This window comes from Zeus faber (assembly GCF_960531495.2).
Source record: "Zeus faber genome assembly, chromosome: 3".
In the NCBI taxonomy this organism is placed as follows: Eukaryota; Metazoa; Chordata; class Actinopteri; order Zeiformes; family Zeidae; genus Zeus; species Zeus faber.
The window spans coordinates 14,976,137-14,998,637 of NC_137190.1; the positions used below are offsets into that span (position 1 = coordinate 14,976,137).

The following is a 22,501-nucleotide window of genomic DNA, read 5'->3' on the forward strand; positions in this document are numbered from 1 at the left end:
GAAATTCCACCAATCACATAAGGAGATACAAGTTTTTGGCAGTTGTAGCGCACCCTCAAGTTACATTTTTACATATTTGGTACATAGTGTCTAGTAGGTCTACCGAATAAGTCCATTCAGTTTTGTGGAGATTGAACTAACGGTCAATGAATTACAACCCATTGTCAAGTTTAATGGTTAATAGCGGCTATATTGCTAATTCAATCCTAAATTCTAAATAGAAGATTCGTGAAGCTAGGTCCCTTTTCATGAAAATCTGACTTGTGGTGTAGGAGTTATGGCATTTTTTAACTGTAAAATGTGTTTTGATTGTTTGTTTTTGTTTAACTTTTTTTTTTATAGCACCACTATCTCACCTTGAGCAGATTTTCACCAGAGCAATAGAAATAAATAAACAAAACATGTTCCCATCGAAGCCACGCCCCTTTGTTGCCGCCTTCCATTACGCTGCTGATGACGTTAGGCACAGGTTTGGAGCGAAGTAGTAATAAGAAGAAACAAATAAGTAAATCATTCTCTATCTACGGTATCTAAGACAAAGTGTCACCGGAGAAAGGCATAAATATGTGAGCAGCGGCAGCTGGGAACATGGCCCAGGCGTGTGGCCACTGGTTTTCTTAGACTAAAGTTAAACCTTATTGTAGCCTCCCGGGGGTAATAGTGGACTGTAATCCCCAGGCTGCCCCAGGTGGAGGGGGAGGAGATGAGGGACCAGGTGGAACGAGGGTTTTTGGCCAGGAAGACGTGCTTCCTGTTGAAATTCGTCAGGAGTTGTTTTGAGTGTTCGTATTAACAACCCGTTCTTGTTTTACCACTGAAACAACTCGTCCGAGTCATTCTCCATCTTCCCTCGCTTCGCGCTACATTGGTGTCAGAAGAGAGATTTACAAAATGTCTGCAATCAGGGATATGGAAGAACTTCACTAGCGCCTACAAGTCGGCGAGCGTGGTGCACTGCCACTGAGAAGCTGCCTCCCCCAGGCATAAGGCTACCGAGCAGTGAGTTTGAACCCCTGCCGAGGAGCCGCCGAGAGCAAGATGACGGCGACCTACCAGATGGGTCCAGCGCCCCACGACCAACGGTGAGTCAAAACGGACATCGGCGCCCGACGGAGCACCACTAAATTGCCACGGTTTGATGGAGAGGAGCCCATAGAAACCTACTTCATCCAGGTTGAGCTAGCTGCTCAAATTAATTCCTGGATGGCAGAGGGAACTGCTGTTCAGGTTGACCTCTCCCAGGAAGGAAAAGTGCTACAAATCCTCACAGACCTGCAGCCAGAGGAGCGGCTCAACTGGCCAGCTACCCTGAAGATGTCAGGGATCGGCTTGTCAAGTGCCGCAGGGGATTGGGGAGAGCCTAGGTGCGTACGCTGCAGGTATCCTACCTTTGATGCAGAAACACAGGAGGAACTAGCTCTCAAGCCTTCATCTGGGGGCTATGTCCAGAACGCCTCCGAACACATCTGCCTGGACGGACCGAGGACCTTGACAGCGGCCCTAACGGAAGCAGAACGCGTTGAGCATATGCTGTCTACCAGGGAGAATTCTCCAATTGCGAGGCATCAGGTGCGGCGTGGGGACCACCACGACAGCGACGGGGAAGAGGTGACCTGACTGGCCAGCCCCGCTCCCCCACCACAACCTAGGCAAAAGACAGGGAGGCCAGCTCGGCAGTCCACTGTGGACTGCTACCGATGCGGGAAGCCAGGCTATATCGCCCGCTATTGCCCGGCCCCGGCTCCACGATGCCTGAAGCCCCAGCCGTCCTCAAACTAGAGCAGGGCAGCGCAATGAGGGGACCGAACTCTGTCTGTTGCTGGCTGCGAGAGTGACCACCAGTTCTGGCTGGCCAACATCCAGGACCTCTGCATCATCGGACTGGACCTGTTGACCAAGTGGGAGGCTACAGTGGATGTTCCTAGGTTAAAGCATTACCTGCGCACAGGGACTGTGACACTAAACACCAGCAGTGAAGTTGGGGCACAACAGTCTTCCACATCACTACCAGCTACCAGGGGGCCCTCCATGTCACTACCAGCCACCAGGGGGTCCTCCATGTCACTACCAGCCACCAGGTAGAGCTGACACCCGAGGCCCATCCCAAGACTGTCTTGTCCATCGGCCTGGGTCTCTGGCAGTTCAAAGTAATGCCTTTCAGCCTGTGCAATGCTCCGTTTACCTTTGAGTGTCTCATGGAGAGAGTCTTGGCTGATATCCAGCGCAGCCGCTGCGTGGTCTACCGTGACGGCCTCCTGGCACACGCTGTGGATTTCGAGGGTGCCATAGTCAACCTGAGGGATGTCTTTTGCAACATCAGGCAGGCCGGCATACGCCTCCACCCCAAGAAGTGCCACCTGCTCCAGTGAAAGACAATTTTCTGGGGCCATGTTGTCAGTAGTGAGGGGGTGGCCACAGACCCTGCAAAGGTAGCTGCAGTGAATTACTGGCCTATTCCACAGAACATTGCGGAGCTGAAAAGCTTCCTGGGACTGGCCACGTACCTTTGAGGGCCTCATGGAGAGAGCCTTGGCTGATATCCCTCGCAGCTGCTGCGTGGTCTACCTTGACGGCCTCCTGGCCCAAGCTGCGGATTACGGGTGCCATAGTAACCTGAAGGACGTCTTTTGCAACATCCGGCCGGCCTACCAGGGGCCTGTCTGGGCCTGGCCTCGTACCACCGGTGGTTCATCAAAGACTTGGCCAGTGTTGCCGGCCCGCTGCACCAGCTTACCCAGAGAGGCCAGATGTTTCAGTGGGGAGAGGACTGTGCTACTGCCTTTCTCAACCTCCGGGCAGCACTCATTGAGGCCCCTATGCTGGCCTACCCAGACTCCCAACGACCGTTCATCGTGGACACCAGCAACGTTGGTCTTGGTGTGGTGCTTTCCCAGGAGGGTGACCCCGGCTACATTCAGGTCCCCCAGGTGTAAGGCTACCGGGCAGTGAGTTTGCAACCCTACCGAGGAGACGTCGAGAGCAAGATGGCGGCAACATCGCCACCTCTGCATTGCCGCGGAGAAGAGCAGCGGAGGATCCCGCTAATAGACTTCCATCGGCAAGAGTGACGGAGGATGGCGCCCGACGGAGCACCACTAAATTACTGTGGTTTGGTGGAGGGGAGCTCATAAAAACCTACCTCATCCAGTTTCAGCTGGCTGCTCAACCTAATTCCAGGATGGCAGAGGAAACTGCTGTTCAAGTTGCCCTCTTCCCTGGAATAAAAAGCGCTACAAATCCTCATAGACCTGCAGCTAGAGGAACGGCTCAACTGGCCAGCCATTGAGAGGGTATTACAGTATCGGTTCGGCTACCGGATTTACCCTGAAGATGTCAGGGATCAGCTTGTCAACCGACGGAGAGGACTGGGGGAGAGCCTGGGTGCGTGCGCTGCGAACCCTTGATGCAGCAACACAGGAAGAACTTGCTGTCCAAGCCTTTATCCGGAGGATTGCCACAGAGATGGAGGATTGTCACACTTCCTAATCGGCTGTGGATGTCTCAAACACCAGAATGACGCCATCCCGTACTCTCCCTCTCTCCATTTTATGACACCAAACGGTGATTAAATAAGACCAGGGAGCCGAGAAAAAAACACTCGAGCCATTTTCACAGACCGAAGAAGGACCCAGTTGGAGAAAACAGGTATGTACTTATTTTCACGACCCGTTGCACATGAATAAAATAACTGACAAACAAACTATCACATGTTATGTACAAAATGTGTGTTAGTGTTGGTGCGTTATGGAGTAAGACTCTGTGGTTATAACCGCGAAATAAACATAACTAAATAAATATATATATATATATATATATATACAGTGGGGTAAAAAACTATTTAGTCAGCCACCAATTGTGCAAGTTCTCCCACTTAAAAAGATGACAGAGGCCTGTTATTTTCATCATAGGTATACCTCAACTATGAGAGACAAAATGAGAAAAAAAAATCCAGAAAATCACATTGTCTGATTTTTAAAGAATTTATTTGCAAATTATGGTGGAAAATAAGTATTTGGTCAATAACAAAAGTTCAACTCAATACTTTGTTATATACCCTTTGTTTGCAATGACAGAGGTCAAACATTTTCTGTAAGTCTTCACAAGGTTTTCACACACTGTTGCTGGTATTCTGGCCCATTCCTCCATGCAGATCTCCTCTAGAGCAGTGATGCTTTTACGGTTGTCGCTGGGCAACACAGACTTTCAACTCCCTCCAAAGATTGGAGACTGGCTAGGCCACTCCAGGACCTTGAAATGCTTCTTACGAAGCCACTCCTTCGTTGCCCGGGCGGTGTGTTTGGGATCATTGTCATGCTGAAAGACCCAGCCACGTTTCATCTTCAATGCCCTTGCTGATGGAAGGAGGTTTTCACTCAAAATCTCACGATACATGGCTCCATTCATTCTTTCCTTTACACGGATCAGTCGTCCTGGTCCCTTTGCAGAAAAACAGCCCCAAAGCATGATGTTTCCACCCCCATGCTTCACAGTAGGTATGGTGTTCTTTGGATGCAACTCAGCTTTCTTTCTCCTCCAAACACGACAAGTTCAGTTTTTACCAAAAAGTTATATTTTGGTTTCATCTGACCATATGACATTCTCCCAATCCTCTTCTGGATCATCCAAATGCTCTCTAGCAAACTTCAGACGGGCCTGGACATGTACTGGCTTAAGCAGGGGGACACGTCTGGCACTGCAGGATTTGAGTCCCTGGCGGCGTAGTGTGTTACTGATGGTAGCCTTTGTTACTTTGGTCCCAGCTCTCTGCAGGTCATTCACTAGGTCCCCCCGTGTGGTTCTGGGATGTTTGCTCACCGTTCTTGTGATCATTTTGACCCCAGGGGGTGAGATCTTGCGTGGAGCCCCAGATTGAGGGAGATTATCAGTGGTCTTGTACGTTTTCCATTTTCTAATAATTGCTCCCACAGTTGATTTCTTCACAACAAGCTGCTGACCTATTGCAGATTCAGTCTTCCCAGCCTGGTGCAGGTCTATAATTTTGTTTCTGGTGTCCTTTGACAGCTCTTTGGTCTTGGCCATAGTGGAGTTTGGAGTGTGACTGTTTGAGGTTGTGGACAGGTGTCTTTTATACTGATAACGAGTTCAAACAGGTGCCATTAATACAGGTAACGAGTGGAGGACAGAGGAGCCTCTTAAAGAAAAAGTTACAGGTCTGTGAAAGCCAGAAATCTTGCTTGTTTGTAGGTGACCAAATACTTATTTTACAGAGGAATTTACCAATTAATTCATTAAAAATCCTACAATGTGATTTCCTGGATTATTTTCCCCCATTCTGTCTCTTATAGTCGAAGTGTACCTATGATGAAAATTACAGGCCTCTCTCATCTTTTTAAGTGGGAGAACTTGCACAATTGGTGGCTGACTAAATACTTTTTGGCCCCACTGTATATAAATACAACTGTAGACGACACCAACTACATCATAAATGTTTTGAGCACAACCTCTCTGTACGCTTTGCTATTGCGAAACTTAGCGCTCTGCTGCCAGAAAGCCCATCCCAAACGGAGCATGCCAATCAGATAAACAACACTCAAGCCAGATCTGGTCCTCTGGTGGCTGGAGAAGTTTATCAGTCCTGGTCCAGCTGTGACCCACACACTTTAAAAGCAGCCATTCTAAATGCCTGGCCCATACATTGTATAGTGACTCAAAATACTGCGAAAGTGGTATTTCTACCATATACTCTCTGCCTTATAAAATGACTTCGCTGTATGAGTCGTGATGTCCACATACTCTTTCCAAAATGCAAATGCAAAGAAACCTCTTTTCAGATTTGAGAAGATGGTGAGAATGTAATTGATTCAGATGTAATACCTCTTTTCTGGTTAATCAATTCAATGAATAGCCCATTTTTTGTAATTGTATATGATTATATAATTTTATATTTAGTGCCATCAATCTGCATTTTTTCCAAATCGTTTACATTATTTTTGGGGCTTCAAAGCCACCCTTTTTTTAAACAAGTTTCCTTTCTTTTTAAAGTCTCAACAGAGACAATATGAACTAAATGAAAATAAGTCGACACCAAGGTCGGCTGAGGAGACCGGGGGCAACATAATCATAGAGACATAAGGACATAGACATGGATATATTGTGTTATGTAATGTTATACATATTTTAAATATAGCTATGACATTTAATTTAATAGAACAAAATACAGCCAAAAAAAGTACACACTTACCGGTCAGAAGTAATAATTCCGTTTGAGGTCAGTTGGCTGGACGGATCTCCACCACAACTGATTTTCACGCTACTGTTGTGGCTCAGGCTCGACACCACTAGAGGCTACAGGTGCAGTTGCTGGGGCCACCTTGTCTTGGCAGATTTAATTTTCACCCTCCTGCAAGTTCTGGCTCAAGTCCTGATGGCATATCCCAGCGGTGCACACTTTGGGCCACATAGGCCGAGGCTACTGTATAATGACCTCTGCCGAGAAATGACAGAACCATCCAATCGCAGATACAGTACATACTTGAACGTCTGGCCCAGTTTTGGCACGCAAAGTTAACCGGACTGGTTGTCAGCCAACACTGCCGGATAAAAACGGCAATCGGCCTAGAACTTACTGCCATCTGGGGACAGTAAGTCTCTGTCTTACCGTATATTCGGGGATAATGGATGCAACCCTGTGTTTTATGAGGTCTTTCTGGGTTTTATTGACTCTTGCGCTTTTGGCCACATCCACTAACTAAGAGACTAGAGACAGGAAGTTGCGCCGCATCCCACTGGCAACCTACTGGCAACCTACAATATTACGCTCTGGATTTACAGCGGCAATTGCAAATGTGATATTGCTGTTATTCAAAACATGTTAAAAATACACTAAAAGACTTTAATGTCAGATTTCCATTTTCAAAAAGCACATTCTTGCATTTATGCCCAGTGAGCAGCTGTTGCAGAGCAGTAAGTCTCACAATAGTAAAGCGATGAAAGAAGTTGTGCTTATAACAGTTAAATGTGATGGAAAGCATCATCTTAATAAGGCCTGGGTTTAAAAATGGCGACGCTGTCCACATTAAGGAAGTACAACGTACAAAGGAACTATTTTTACATAACTGAAATAAGCTTCCATTTACCTAATTTATTTCATGTGATAACCTCATTTAGCTGTTTTTTTTCATTCCATAGGAAAAAAAAAAGGGACCCAAATACACATAAATACGTCAGAGTTGATCCCAAAGCCGGAGTTTTGAAGATGTCCAACCCTGTGGAGGGTGAAAGCATTGGATATACCGTGATGAAAGATAAAGAGGTGGAGCAGGGACAGACCTCCACACGCCTCAGAAAGTTCAAGAAAGCTTATCCCAAAATCCTCGGGGTAAGACGCTTTACAAGTACTCTGTTCCCTTCCAGTTCTATTGTTCACATACGGTATATTGCTGTGATATTATTCGAAGGAAACCTTTTTGGTAATAAAATACCGTAGAAGGCAGAATGATGGAACAAGTGTGTCTTTGTTTGTCTCGCTACCTTAAAAAAAAAAAAAAAAAGTTACCTGCTACTTACTCAAAATAGTGCATATTTATCTGTAAATAATCTTAAAATCCCTTTCTTCCTACAGGCTGTTCACGTAACAATTGGGATCATCATGCTCTTGGCAGCGATTGTGATATCTGTCGATGTAGTATGGTTCTTTGTATTGATCCTTTACTGGGGAACCATCATCGTAAGTAAATCAAGATTCAAGCGGTTTATTTGTCACATACATAAACATACTTCCATACATATATGCAGTGAAATGTCAATGCAACGCACCCAGTGATTATGCACAATATGTTCTAGACCAGGGGGTGGACAAACTTTTGGCTCAGGGGCCACATTGACATTTAAAATTTGACAGATGGGCCGGGTCAGCACAAGATACATACATATCAAACATAAACAGAAAAAAAGCATTACAGTGTTAATACACTTACCTTTTAGTGGGAACAGTGTTGTTGATCACCCATTTTTGCCAGTGCATCCAAGTCTAGTGTTAGTTTTGTTGTGGCAATTCTCAGAACAGATCTGAGGTGTTCATCACTCAACTGGGATCTGTGGGGTGCTTTGTTGGTGTTCATCACACTAAAAGTCTGTTCACACACATACGTAGAGCCAAACAACACCAGCATCCTCTGTGCCATCTTCTGGATATTTGGAAATTTGGCTGCGCTTAATGAAGCATAAAACTCATCCAGTTTAAGAGAGTTGAACTTCTCCTTTAAGACGGCCTCACATTGGAGATCAGTCAGTTCCAACTGCAACTCCTATGGCGCCTTTTCAGGGTCTTGTGAGAAGGGACATGACACCAGCTGAAGTGACTTGTCAATTTTTCCAAAATCAGAGAACCGACGGCAGAATTCTTCATGCAGGTCATCTAGTGATTTCCTGTATTTTTTCACATGTTGCGGGGCCTCTTTCAACGTAGCCAGTGTGGGGAAATGAGCCAATGACATTTGCTTTGAGAATAAAGCTAGCTTGGTTTTGAAGGCTCTGACGTTCATATGCATTTCATGCACAAACTGGTCTTTCCCTTGTAGCTTCACATTCAGCTCATTCATGTGTGTCAGTATGTCCACAGCAAAAGCGAAATCACAAAGCCAATCTGTGTCACTCAGCTCAGGAAAATTGTCAGCGTTCTCAAGTAGCTCCAAAAATGAGATAGTCTCCTGTTTGAGCTCCCACACTCGTTGACATACTTTCCCCAAACTTAAGCAGCGGACATTAGAATGGTAAAGCAAGTCCCTGTGATCAGCGTCAGTTTCTTCAAGAAACTTAATAAACTGATGATGAAGTCCCCTCGCTCAAATAAAGTTAACAAGTTTTACAACTGGCTTCACCACGTGGTCAAGCTGCAATACGGATTTACACAGTGCTTCCTGTTGAATTAAGCAGTCTAGGAAAATTACCTCCTGCTCAGGGTTGTCCTCTTTCACCCTCTCCTGGATTCTTTTGAGCAGTCCGACGTTTTTTCCCGTCAGATTTGGCGATCCGTCTGTGGTAACGTTGGCGAGCGTACTCCAAGGTAGCTTGTGCCTCTTGATGACCGCTGACACACTGTCATACAAGTCCTCTCCCCGTGTTTTCCCTTTTAGGGATTCCATGGCCAAAAACTGCTCCGTTATCTCAAAATTGTCATTAATCCCTTTGATAAAAATTAAAAGCTGAGCGGTGTCCTTTATGTCATTACTTTTGTCCAGTGCCAAAGAATATAATGTAAATGACTACGCTTTTTTTGTTTAGCTTGCTAGCTAAAATTTTGTCAATTAGTTCAGCACGGCGAGTCGCTGTCCTGCGTGATAAGCTAATTTTTTCAAATTTGTTCTTGCTCCCAGGACACAAGATACCTGCTGTCTCTGCCATGCACTCTTTGAGAAACTCCCCTTCGGAGAAAGGCTTGCTGGCTTTTGCTAATTTGAATGCCAGCAAATAACTTGCCTTCGTGCTTGATTCTTGGATGGCAGTTTGTCGGATAAAGGTGTTTTGCTGAGCCTGCAAGCCAGCTGCCAACCTCTGAGTGGTAGCCGTCCGTTATGCGTCGATTGGTTGTTAGCGTAATTAGCACGCTTGGTGGAAAAGTGAGGGCTGATGTTGTATTCCTTTAAAACCACAATAGGTTCTTGGCAAATAAGACAAACAGCCTTTGACCGGACTTCAGTAAAAAGGTATTTAGTTGTCCATTCCTTATTAAACACTCGGCACTCACTGTCGACTTTTCTTTTCTTTGGCCCACTCATTGTTGCAGATGGGTTCAGAGTAGTAGCAGAGTAATAACAGAGAGTAGCTTGGGCTCCGCAAAATCAAGTCACTGCGCCTAATGAAACGCCAGGCATTACAGGTCAAGGTCAAATGAATGCAGTCATAATTATGAATTCTGTACCAATCTTCGGCGGGCTGGATTAAAAAGAGCAATGGGCCGGATGTGGCCCGCGGGCCGTAGTTTGCCCATCCCTGTTCTAGACTGAACACAATAGCTACCTTATTTCTACTTGACTAACTAACTGATTCCTAAAACGTAATGCAGTAAGTAAATCGAATAATATAGAATAAAATAACTCAAAGGTAATGCAGAGTGGGGGTACAAAATAGAAATAGAGGGAATAGACTTATCGGAGAGGCTATTGTGTATAGACAGATATGTGCATTAAAGTGGCATGTGAATAAAGTGAGGTAGTGTAAGTGGAGATAAAAAGTACAATATACAACAGTATGGCACAGCAATGCAGGAACACCGAACAGCAGCAATACAGCACAGTATGCAGTAACCCAGTACAGTATGGTTACTGCGTACACTACATACAGCACAGTAAGGTAGTGGAGCCTATGTGTGTGTCTCAGTGAGGACCCCTGGTAAGGTAGCATTGACAGTCCTTATGGCTTGTGAAAGAAACTCTGTCTCAGTCTCTCTGTTCTCGCTGTGTGACTGCGGAGGCGCTTGCCTTACTGCAGCAGCTGGAACAGTGCGTTGTTGGGGTGGTGAGGATCCTTCATGATCCTGCGGGCTCTGCTACTACACCTCCTGGTGTATAAGTCCTATTGAGCCATGAAGCTAACGGCTACTTCCGTAAACCCGCTGATGTCAATGGAACTTCATTGGAACATGTCTGAGTCTACGCCAGCGAGAGCGTCCTGAAGCGCGGACTCTGATTGGTCCGACCACCGCTTTATGTCCCTCGTCACCACCGTTTCACGCACAATGCACGGCTTGTAAATGGGAACCAGCGAAATCCTGGTGGGATCAGATTTCCCAAAATAACCAGCGAAATCCTGGTGGGATCAGATTTCCCAAAAGCAGGGACCGTCTTGTATCCGTTCTTGTAAGGTGTGTACCAGTGGTCCAAAGTTCTATCTCCATTGTTGTTGTTGTTGTTGCTGTTGTTGTTGAGAGCGTTGGGAGCGTAAAATCTCCAGTGGCCACTCTAGATCCACAGATAAAAAGTCCCAAAGTTGTCCTTTCAGGAGAATCCTGATTCCATATCAATGGAATAAATCATATTTCAAGGTATACATGAGTCTTTGGGAAATACATTGAAAAGTAAATGAGAGCGAATTGAAAAAACAGAAAAAATTGCATAGTGCGATAAAATAACTCTGAGTTATTTTTCTCCCTCTTTAGTACATTTCTACCGGTGCTCTGACGATTTTCACAGACAAAAAACTGACAAAGGCCATGGTGAGTATCAACTTAAATTGGTTGCTTGATCCCTTTAGAAAATGGTGAAGATATGATCTCATCACGTTTTTTTTTATCGCTGTTAAATGATTAGCTATTGTTCAGCTTCAATCATTTCTACTCTTTTCTAGGTGTGCGCCACTTTAATCATGAATATTCTTGCCGCTGTAGCAGCTGTCTATGGATCCGTTTTACATACATTTGCTGGTTTACTCTTCCCTCCTTGTCATACCTACAATCAGCAAGGAATTTGCTTTCCTCTGGTAAGATTTTGAGTTGTATATTTTAAATTTGTATCAAGCATTTTGGTTGTAAGTCTGTCCATAAGATAATTTTCAAAAAGAACCAATCATCTAAAATTGTATTTGCATTACATTGCATGTGCGTGTGTCACATGAACATATTCATAATTGTCACTCATATCAGCTTGTTCGACAAATGCGTCAAGTGCTTTCTTGGCCCGAGCTGCACTTACCATCTCATTATTTTCAGAGTGGAACCGAAATGTTTATGGCAGCGTTGTCCATCCTGGAGTTCATCGTGTCCATCGTTGTTGTTACATTTGCTGGGATATCTCTGTGTTCTTGTTGTGGAAAGGTGAGAGGGGAAAAAATACAACTTTATCCATCCCCAGAGGGAATTTCAGTCAGCGAAAAACAGTGAACACAGTCACACACACACACTGAAAAAAGATAAGTAATGAAAGATAAAACATGTATAACAAAATAATACACGAAAACATGACATAACATCTACAGTTAATGCTTTGACTGCTCCAGTTAAGCGATACCATTCATGTAGCTTTTGTATATAACTTAGTCAAAACAATTTGTTTGTTTATACATTTTAATGGAAAGAAAGTATGTTTATAGTGTTGTGTTCTGTTGTTTCCATTTGCCATGATCTTGCCTCTGCTTTTCAATTAAACGTATACATTATGTGTGCAGTTTTCAAGTACATGGGTTATTTGCCAAGGAAACAACATGTTATATGTTCAATGTTATATTTGCCTCTATAAATGTTATACAGTATTCTACTCCATAAATGTTCTATTCTCTATAAACGTTTGTCTCCTAGACTGACAAATACCTGTCGCCTTCAATGACTCAGTATGAACAGCAGAGCTCACTGTGGTTCCACTAAACTGTTCAACAGACTGGAACTGGACACTTCCCAAACTTCCACTTGTCCTGAATTAGTATTTCTGTATATTTAGTGTTGTAGATGAAGTGTTTTTAATATTTTATTTTAGTATATTATTTTGAATCTATTTTATTAATATCCAAATAAAAAAAAGAAAGCCAGTGATAAGCAATGATTTTGTTTTCGTTTTGTCTTTCATTATCACAGACGCACGTGTGCATACACACTGATCTTCGCGAGCTACGTGCACGCGCAGGCTTGCAGTGTTTTGTTTCTTTAATCTATATATATATATATATATATATATATATATATATATATATATATATATATATATATATATATATATATATGTGTGTGTGTGTGTGTGCGCAGCGCACGGCGGTAGCACCTAGTGAGACGATAAGCGATATCAAGGAATGGTACCAACTAGACCAAGACCTCGACAAAGTGCTAGAAGCCACACTAGTAGGGACAGCAGAGCAAAAAGTCAGTACTCACAACAATAACATACAATCTGGCAAGGGAGCGTTTTGGAATAAAGGACAAGAAGGGTAACATCAAGACTGCACACCAGCCAAGCAGAAGAGAAAGAGAAATCCATCGCTTGAGGGAAGAAATTAAGACACTCAACAAATGTTTCAAAAGAGGCCCGGGTGATGATTGTAACTGGCATCAAGGATCTGAAGTGCCAAGTCCAGGAACGTCTCTGCAGACTCAGAAAAGGAGAAAGCATTCGGAAAAGGTGGAAGGATAGGGAGAACAAAAGAGCACAGTTCACCAAAGACCCTTTCCGATTCACCAGAACACTACTGGGTGAGGCAAAATCTGGAAGGCTGACTAGCCCCAAAGAAGATGTGGAAGCGTTCTTGGGGGAGACCCACAATGACATGTCCAGAAACCAAGCCCTAGATTCCAACCCAAACATTGACAGAATTGAAACACCTGGAAAAGAGCTCAACATCAGCGAACCATCCCGGAAGGAAGTCCAAGAGGTGGTAAAGAAGGCCAGAACAGGATCTGCTCCCGGCCCAAGCGGTCTACTCTATAAGGTGTATAAGAAATGCCCAATGCTCCTCCAGGGGCTGTGGAAGCTGTTACAGAGGATTTGGAAGAAGGGCATCATTCCATCATTCTGGAAGAAGGCAGAAGGATGTTTTGTGCCAAAGGAAGAGAACTCATCAACCATCGATCAATTTTGAACAATCTCAGTACTAAGTGTAGAAGGGAAAATCTTCCTTTCTGTACTGGCTAAGAGGATGACCTCATACATGACAGAGAATGGATACATCGACACCGCTATCCAGAAAGGTGGAATCCCAGGCTTCTCTGGATGTCTGGAACACACCGGAGTTCTCAGTCAGATGATCCGGGAGGCCAAAACCAGCAAAGGCTGGATTTGGCCAATGCCTATGGATCAATCCCTCAGGCCCTCATCCATGCAGCATTAGACCACTACCACATCCCTCAGCACATCGAGGGAATGATCATCAATTACTTTGGCAGAATCCAGCTACAATTCAAAACAGCCCACTTTACAACTCAGTGGCAAAACCTGGAAAAAGGGATTGTAACTGGCTGTACAATCTCCCCCATCCTCTTCATCATGGGTTTGAACCTCCTAATAACAGCAGCTGGGAAAGAAACCAGAGGTCCAAAAATGGAATTAGGCATCTGACAACCCCCAATAAGAGGTTACATGGACGACCTTACTGTGACGACCACAACCCAAGTGGAGGCGAGGTGGGTGCTAACAGTTCTGGACCGCATGGCGACGTGGGCCAGAATGAAGTTTAAGCCAAAGAAATCCAGGTGTATGGTGATCAGGAAAGGTACATTGATGAACAGGTTCAAGTTGCTGGTGCAAGGAGAAGTGATTCCATCGATAGAGGAGAATCCAATCAAGTGCCTCGGAAAGTGGTTCGGCGAGTCACTTACCGACAGGAACAACATCACCACTACAGAAAATCAGACAGAGGAATGGCTGAGGAGGACTAGAAATCAGGGCTCCCGGGGACGTTTGGGGCATGGCTTTACCTACACGGACCGCTGCCAAGACTCATGTGACTGGTGACAGTGTATGACGTCCCTATGACAAGGTAGAGGGAATGGAGAGGAAGATCAATAAGTACCTCTGAAGATGGTTGGGAGTCCCTCCAAGCTTCACTTCAGTAGGCCTCTACATAAGATCAGGACAGCTCCAACTTCCCCTGTCATCCATAATGGAGGCTTAATGCTGTCCGCTGCCAACTTTTTTAGACAGTAAACATACCGCTCTTTCCTCGTCTCCCACCATAGTCACAGTGAAGCCAAGCGCTACATACGCTTCGTCATATTTCCTCGTCTTAGCTTTCGGGAGGCTTACGTTTGTCTCATTATCCCCGTCTCTCTCCGCCTTCCTTTTCATCCCTGTTCAATATTTTTCCATGGTGTCTCTTAAGGGTTTGTTATCTGCACTTCCTATCTCCTGCTCTGTGCTGTGTGCTCTTGTTCGGTGCAAAACAAACCCTACTCCCCGCCGCAAAAAAAACCAAAACATGTTCCCCGGGGTCGCAGCGCCTCCTCCCCCCCCCCCCCCCTGGCATCGCTCCGAGCCCCTCCAGGGGGGCGCGCCCCACTATTTAAGAAACACTCAAGCCGCTCAACTTGCCAGCCATTGAGAGGGTATTACAGTATCGGTTCGGCTCCCGGATTTACCCTGAAGATGTCAGGGATCAGCTTGTCAACCGACGGAGAGGACTGGGGGAGAGCCTGGGTGCGTGCGCTGCCGACCCTTGACGCAGCAACACAGGAAGAACTTGCTGTCCAAGCCTTTATCCGGAGGATTGCCACAGAGATGGAGCATTGCCACAGAGATGGAGGATTGCCACACTCCCTTACCGGCTGTGGATGTCTCAAACACCAGAATGACGCCATCCCGTACTCTCCCTCGCCCCATTTTATATGACGCCAAACGGTTATTAAATGAGACCAGGGAGCCGAGAAAAAAACACTCGAGCCATTTTCACAGACCGAAGAAGGACCGAGTTGGAGAAAACAGGTATGTACTTATTTTCACGACCCGTTGCACATGAATAAAATAACTGACAAACAAACTATCACATGTTATGTACAAGATGTGTGTTAGTGTTGGTGCGTTATGGAGTAAGACTCTGTGGTTATAACCGCGAAATAAACTTTTAATGCAACTGAAAGTGTCTTAGGTTAATAAATCTAGTTGAAGTTGTAATAATATGAAGAAGAATAAATATACAACTGAAATGTATTCGGTAAACAGGGGTAAATATAACTGTAGACGACACCAACTACATCATAAATGTTTTGAGCACAACCTCTCTGTACGCTTTGCTATTGCGAAACTTAGCGCTCTGCTGCCAGAAAGCCCATCCCAAACGGAGCGTGACAATCAGATAAACAACACTCGAGCCAGATCTGGTCCTCTGGTGGCTGGAGAAGTTTATCAGTCCTGGTCCAGCTGTGACCCACACACTTTAAAAGCAGCCATTCTAAATGCCTGGCCCATACATTGTATAGTGACTCAAAATACTGCGAAAGTGGTATTTCTACTGTATACTCGTTGCCATATAAAATGACTTAGCTGTATGAGTCGTGACGTCCACATACTCTTTAAGACTCCGAAATGCAAAGAAACCTCTTTTCAGATTTGAGAAGATGGTGGGAATGTAATTTATTCAGGTGTAATCCCTCTTTTCTGGTTAATCAATTCAATGAATAGTCCATTTTTTGTAATTGTATATGGTTATATAATTTAATATTTAGTGCCATCAATGTGCATTTTTCCGAATCGTTTACATTATTTTTGGGGCTTCAAAGCCACCCTTTTTTTTTAAACAAGTTTCCTTTCTTTTTAAACACACTCACCAGTCAGAAGTAATAATTCCGTTTGAGGTCAGTTGGCTGGACGGGTCACCGCCACAACGGATTTTCACGCTACTGTTGTGGCTCAGGCTCGACACCACTAGAGGCTACAGGTGCAGTTGCTGGGGCCACCTCGTCTTGGCAGATTTAATTTTCACCCTCCTGCAAGTTCTGGCTCAAGTCCTGATGGTATATTCCAGCGGTGCACACTTTGGGCCACATAGGCCAAGGCTACTGTATACTGACCTCTGCCCAGAAACACTAGAACCATCCAATCGCAGATACAGGACGTACTTGAACGTCTGTCCCACTTTTGGCACACATAGTTAACTGGACCTGTTGTCAGCCAACACTGCCGGATAAAAGCGGCAATCGGCCTTGAACTTACTGCTATCTGCAGGCAGTAAGTCTCTATATTACCAGACAGTCTTACCATATATCTGGGGAAAATGGATGCAAACTGTGTGTTTTGAGGTTTTTCTGGGTTTTATTGACTCTTGCGCTTTTGGCCACATCCACTAACTAAGAGACTAGAAACAGGAAGTTGCGCCGCATCCTACTGGCAACCTACTGGCGACTTACTGTAGCCAATATTATGCCCTGGATTTACAGCAGCAAATTGCAAATGTGATATTTATGGTAAAAATACACTAAAAGACTTTAATGTCAGATTTCTATTTTCAAAAAGCACATTCTTGCATTTATGCCCAGTGAGCAGCTGTTGCAGAGCAGTAAGTCTCACAATAGTAAAGCGATGAAAGAAGTTGTGCTAATAACAGTTAAATGTGATGGGAAGCATCATTTTAATAAGGCCTGGGTTTAAAATTGGTGATGCTGTCCACATTAAGGAAGTACAATGGAGCTATTTTTACATAACTGAAATAAGCTTCCATTTACATTTAGCAGACGCTTTTATCCAAAGCGACTTACAATTGTTCAAACACCGACGGACGCAGCCATCAGGAGCAATTAGGGGTTAAGTGTCTTGCTCAAGGACGCTACAGCATGCTAGCAGGAGGAGCCTGGGATCGAACCAGCAACCTTTAGATCACTAGACCACCAGCTCTAACGCCTGAGCTACCATCCCTGATTTACCTAATTTATTTCATGTGATAACCTCATTTAGCTGTTTTTTTCATCCCATAGGAAAAAAGGGACATAAATACGACAGAGTTGATCCCAAAGCTGGAGTTTTGAAGATGTCCAACCCTGTGGAGGGTGAAAGCGTTGGATTTACCGTGATGAAAGGTGAAGAGGTGGAGCAGGGAGAGACCTCCACACGCCTCAGAAAGTTCAAGAAAGCTTATCCCAAAATACTCGGGGTAAGACGCTTTACAAGTACTCTGTTCCCTTCCAGTCCTATTGTCCACATACGGTATATTGCTGTGATATTATTCAAAGGAAACCTTTTTGGTAATAAAATACCGTAGAAGGCAAAATGATTGATCAAGTGTGTCTTTGTTTGTCTCGCTACCTTTAAAGAAAAAAGAATAAATAAGTTACTTGCTACTAACTTAAAATAGTGCAGATTGATCTGTAAATAATCTTAAAATCCCTTTCTTCCTACAGGCTGTTCACGTAACAATTGGGATCATCATGATCTTGGCAGCGATTGTGATGTTGTCTGTCGATGTAGGAATCGAGTTTGTATCGACCTTTTACTGGGGAATCATCATCGTAAGTTAATCAAGATTCAAGAGGTTTATTCATCACATACATATACATACTTCCATGCATATATGCAGTGAAATGTCAGTGCAATGCACCCGGTGATTATACACAATATGTTCTAGACTGAACACAATAGCTACCTAATTTCTACTTTACTAACTAACTGATTCCTAAATCGTAATGCAGTAAGTAAATCAAATAATATAGAATAAAATAAAATACCTCAAAGGTAATGCAGAGTGGGGGTACAAAATAGAAAAAGAGGGAATAGACTTATGTGAATAAAGTGAGGTGTGTGTGGAGATAAAAAGTACAGTACACAACAGTATGGCACAGCAATGCAGGAACTGCAGAACAGCAATACAGCACAGTATGCAGTAACCCAGTACAGTATGCTACATACAGCACAGTAAGGTACTGGAGCCTATGTGTGTGTCTCAGTGAGGACCCCTGGTGAGGTCAGCATTGACAGTTCTTATGGCTTGCGAAAGAAACTCTGTCTCAGTCTCTCTGTTCTCGCTGTGTGACTGCGGAGGCGCTTGCCTGACCGCAGCAGCTGGAACAGTCCGTTGTTGGGGTGGTGAGGATCCTTCATGATCCTGCGGGCTCTGCTACTACACCTCCTGGTGTATAAGTCCTAACGTAGCCATGAAGCTCACAGCTACTTCCGTAAACTCGCTGATGTCAATGGAACTTGATTGGAACATGTCTGAGTCTACGTCAGCGAGAGCGTCCTGAAGCGCAGACTCTGATTGGTCCGACCACCGCTTTATGTCCCTCATCACCACCGTTTCATGCACAATGCACGGCTTGTAAATGGGAACCAGCAAAATCCTGGTTGGATCAGATTTCCCAAAAGCAGGGACCGTCTTGTATCCGTTCTTGTAAGGTGTGTACCAGTGGTCCAAAGTTCTGTCTCCCTTGGTGGCACACGTGATGTGTTGATAGAAATTAGGCAGAACTTTTTTAAGGTTCGCCCTGTTAAAGTCCCCTGTCACCACCATAGCTGTGTCAGGATGTTCAATCTGAAGTCCACACAACACATCAAATAGGTCTGGTAGTGCTGTGTCAGTGTCCGCTTGCAGTGGCGAATGCCGCCTCGTTTACCACGGTGCTTTCTCCGTGGGCCCACCCGTGGAACAGCGGCTCCATTGTTGTTGTTGTTGTTGCTGTTGTTGTTGAGAGCGTTGGAGCGTAAAATCTCCAGTGGCCACTCTAGATCCACAGATAAAAAGTCCCAAAGTTGTCCTTTCAGGAGAATCCTGATTCCATATCAATGGAATAAATCATATTTCAAGGTATACATGAGTCGTTGGGAAATACATTGAATAGTAAATGAGAGCGAATTAAAAAATCAGAAAAAATTACATAGTGTGATAAAATAACTGAGTTATTTTTCTCCCTCATTAGTACATTTCTACCGGTGCTCTGACGATTTTCACAGACAAAAAACTGACAAAGGCCATGGTGAGTATCAACTTAAATTGGTTTCTTGATCCCTTTAGAAAATGGTGAAGATATGATCTCATCACGTTTTTTTTTATCGCTGTTAAATGATTAGCTATTGTTCAGCTTCAATCATTTCTACTCTTTTCTAGGTGTGCGCCACTTTAATCATGAATATTCTTGCCGCTGTAGCAGCTGTCTATGGATCCGTTTCACATATATTTGCTGGTTTCGTCTTCCTCTTCCCTCCTTGTCATACCTACAATCAGCAAAGAATTTGCATTCCTCTGGTAAGATTTTGAGTTGTATATTTTAAATTTGTATCAAGCATTTTGGTTGTAATTCTGTCCATAAGATCATTTACGAAAAGAACCAATCATCTAATATTGTATTTGCATTACATTGCATGTGCGTGTGTCACATGAACATATTCATAATTGTCACTCATATCAGCTTGTTCGACAAATGCGTCAAGTGCTTTCTTGGCCCGAGCTGCACTTACCATCTCATTATTTTCAGAGTCGAACCGAAATGTTTATGGCAGCCTTGTCCATCCTGGAGTTCATCTTGTCCATCGTTGTTGTTACATTTGCTGGGATATCTCTGTGTTCCTGTTGTGGAAAGGTGAGAGAGGATAAAATACAACTTTATCCATCCCCAGAGGGAATTTCAGTCAGCGAAAAACAGTGAACACAGTCACACACACACACATTGAAAAAAGATAAGCAATGAAAGATTAAACATGTATAACAAAATAATACACGAAAACATGACATAACATCTACAGTTAATGCTTTGACTGCTCCAGTTAAGCGATACCATTCATGTAGCTTTTGTATATAACTTAGTCAAAACAATTTGTTTGTTTATACATTTTAATGGAAAGAAAGTATGTTTATAGTGTTGTGTTCTGTTGTTTCCATTTGCCATGATCTTGCCTCTGCTTTTCAATTAAACAAATACATTATGTGTGCAGTTTTCAAGTACATGGGTTATTTGCCAAGGAAACAACATGTTGTATGTTCAATGTTATATTTGCCTCTTTAAATTTTATACAGTATTCTACTCCATAAATGTTCTATTCTCTATAAACGTTTGTCTCCTAGACTGACAAATACCTGTCGCCTTCAATGACTCAGTATGAACAGCAGAGCTCACTGTGGTTCCACTAAACTGTTCAACAGACTGGAACTGGACACTTCCCAAACTTCCACTTGTCCTGAATTTGTATTTCTGTATATTTAGTGTTGTAGATGAAGTGTTTTTAATATTTTATTTTAGTATATTATTTTGAATCTATTTTATTAATATCCAAATAAAAAAAAGAAAGCCAGTGATAAGCAATGATTTTGTTTTCATTTTGTCTTTCATTATCACAGATGCATGTGTGCATACACACTGATCTTCGCGAGCTACGTCCACGCGCAGGCTTGCAGTGTTTTGTTTCTTTAATCTATATATATATATACATATATATATATGTGTGTGTGCGCAGCGCACAGCGGTAGCACCTAGTGAGACGATAAGCGATATCAAGGAATGGTACCAACTAGACCAAGAAATGAGGCCTCTGCATTTAACCCATCCTGGCTTGTCCTTCCTCTGGGGGGGCTGCCAGGAGCAGTGGGCAGCATTTGTGGACACATGTCCATCACTGGTCAGACAATGATGTGTCTCTACTGACGTTAGGTGGAAAAAACCCCATGTGAGCACGGGGAGAACATGCGAACTCCACACAGAAAGACTCCTATTTGGGAGAAAACCCTCCTGGAGCACAGGGCCAACAGCGCCCCAGGCGGGAATTGAACCAAGGACCTTCTTGCTGTGAGGCAACAGTGCAATGCACTGCGCCACCGTGCCACCAATCTCTGTACCGATGGCTGTACAATCTCCCCCATCCTCTTCATCATGGGTTTGAACCTCCTAATAACAGCAGCTGGGAAAGAGGCCAGAGGTCCAAAGAAGGAATCAGGCATCCGACAACCCCCAATAAGAGGTAACATGGACGACCTTAAAGTGATGACCACAGCCCATGTGGAGGCGAGGTGGGTGCTAACAGTTCTGGACTGCATGGCGATGTGGGCCAGAATGAAGTTTAAACCAAAGAAATCCAGGTGTATGGTGATCAGGAAAGTTACATTGATGAACAGGTTCAAGTTGCTGGTGCAAGGAGAAGTGATTCTATCGATAGAGGAGGATCCAATCAAGTGCCTTGGAAAGTGGTTCGACGAGTCACTTATCGACAGGAACAACATCACCACTACAGAAAATCAGACAGAGGAATGGCTGAGGAGGACTAAAAATCAAAGCTCCCGGGGACGTTTAAAGCATGGCTTTACCTACACGGATTGTTGCCAAGACTCAAGTGGCTGGTGACAGGGTATGACGTCCCTATGACAAGTGTAGAAGGAGTGGAAAGGAAGATCAATAAGTACCTCCAAAGATGGTTGGGAATCCCTCCAAGCTTCACTTCAGTAGGCCTCTACATAAGATCAGGACAGCTCCAACTTCCTCTGTCATCCATAGTGGAGGAATTTAAGGTAGCAAAGTGCAGAGTCGTAACTACAGAGACTCCCAGGATGAACTAGTCAGAAATGCAGGCGTCATCACACGATCAGGACGCAAGTGCGCAGCTAAATCATCTATTGCACAAGCTGAAAGCATGTTGAAGCTACGTGACATCATTGGAATGCCATGCACAGGAAGACAGGATCTCGGAACTTCCCATTTCCAACAATGGGGGAGGCAGGAACCAAGGACAGAAGAGCCATGATCCAGGAGGATGTACGGAACCTGGAGGAGGAAGGACGAAGGTCAAGGGCACTAGAGCTAGCGTCCCATGGAGCCTGGACTAAATGGGACCTACCCAAGAGGAAGATCACATGGGGAGATCTATGGAAATTGGAGCCATTCCGTATCTCTTTCCGATTAAGATCGGTGTATGACACACTCCCGACTCCAGCAAACTTGCACAAGTGGGGCATGAGAGAGGACCAATTATGCAAGCTTTGCAGCGAGAGGCTCACCATGGCACACATCCTGCCAGGGTGTAAAGTAGCACTCGCCCAAGGAAGGTACAGGTGGCGCCATGACAAGGTGCTCATTACACTCGCTAACACCCTGGAGCAGGAGAGATGCAAGAAACGCCAACCACATGGGAAAACGACACCATCAATTACGTTTGTAAAG

General features: G+C 44.3%; 1 long non-coding RNA gene across 1 annotated transcript; it reads left to right on the forward strand.

Moving 5' to 3' along the window:
* The first annotated feature begins 15,064 nt into the window (after positions 1 to 15,064).
* On the forward strand, positions 15,065 to 20,633 carry LOC307228435. The gene is made up of 6 exons (XR_013844083.1): positions 15,065 to 15,356; positions 17,342 to 17,517; positions 17,765 to 17,872; positions 19,277 to 19,333; positions 19,465 to 19,602; positions 19,832 to 20,633. It is a non-coding gene; the product is annotated as an uncharacterized lncRNA (long non-coding RNA).
* The last annotated feature ends 1,868 nt before the right edge of the window (positions 20,634 to 22,501 follow it).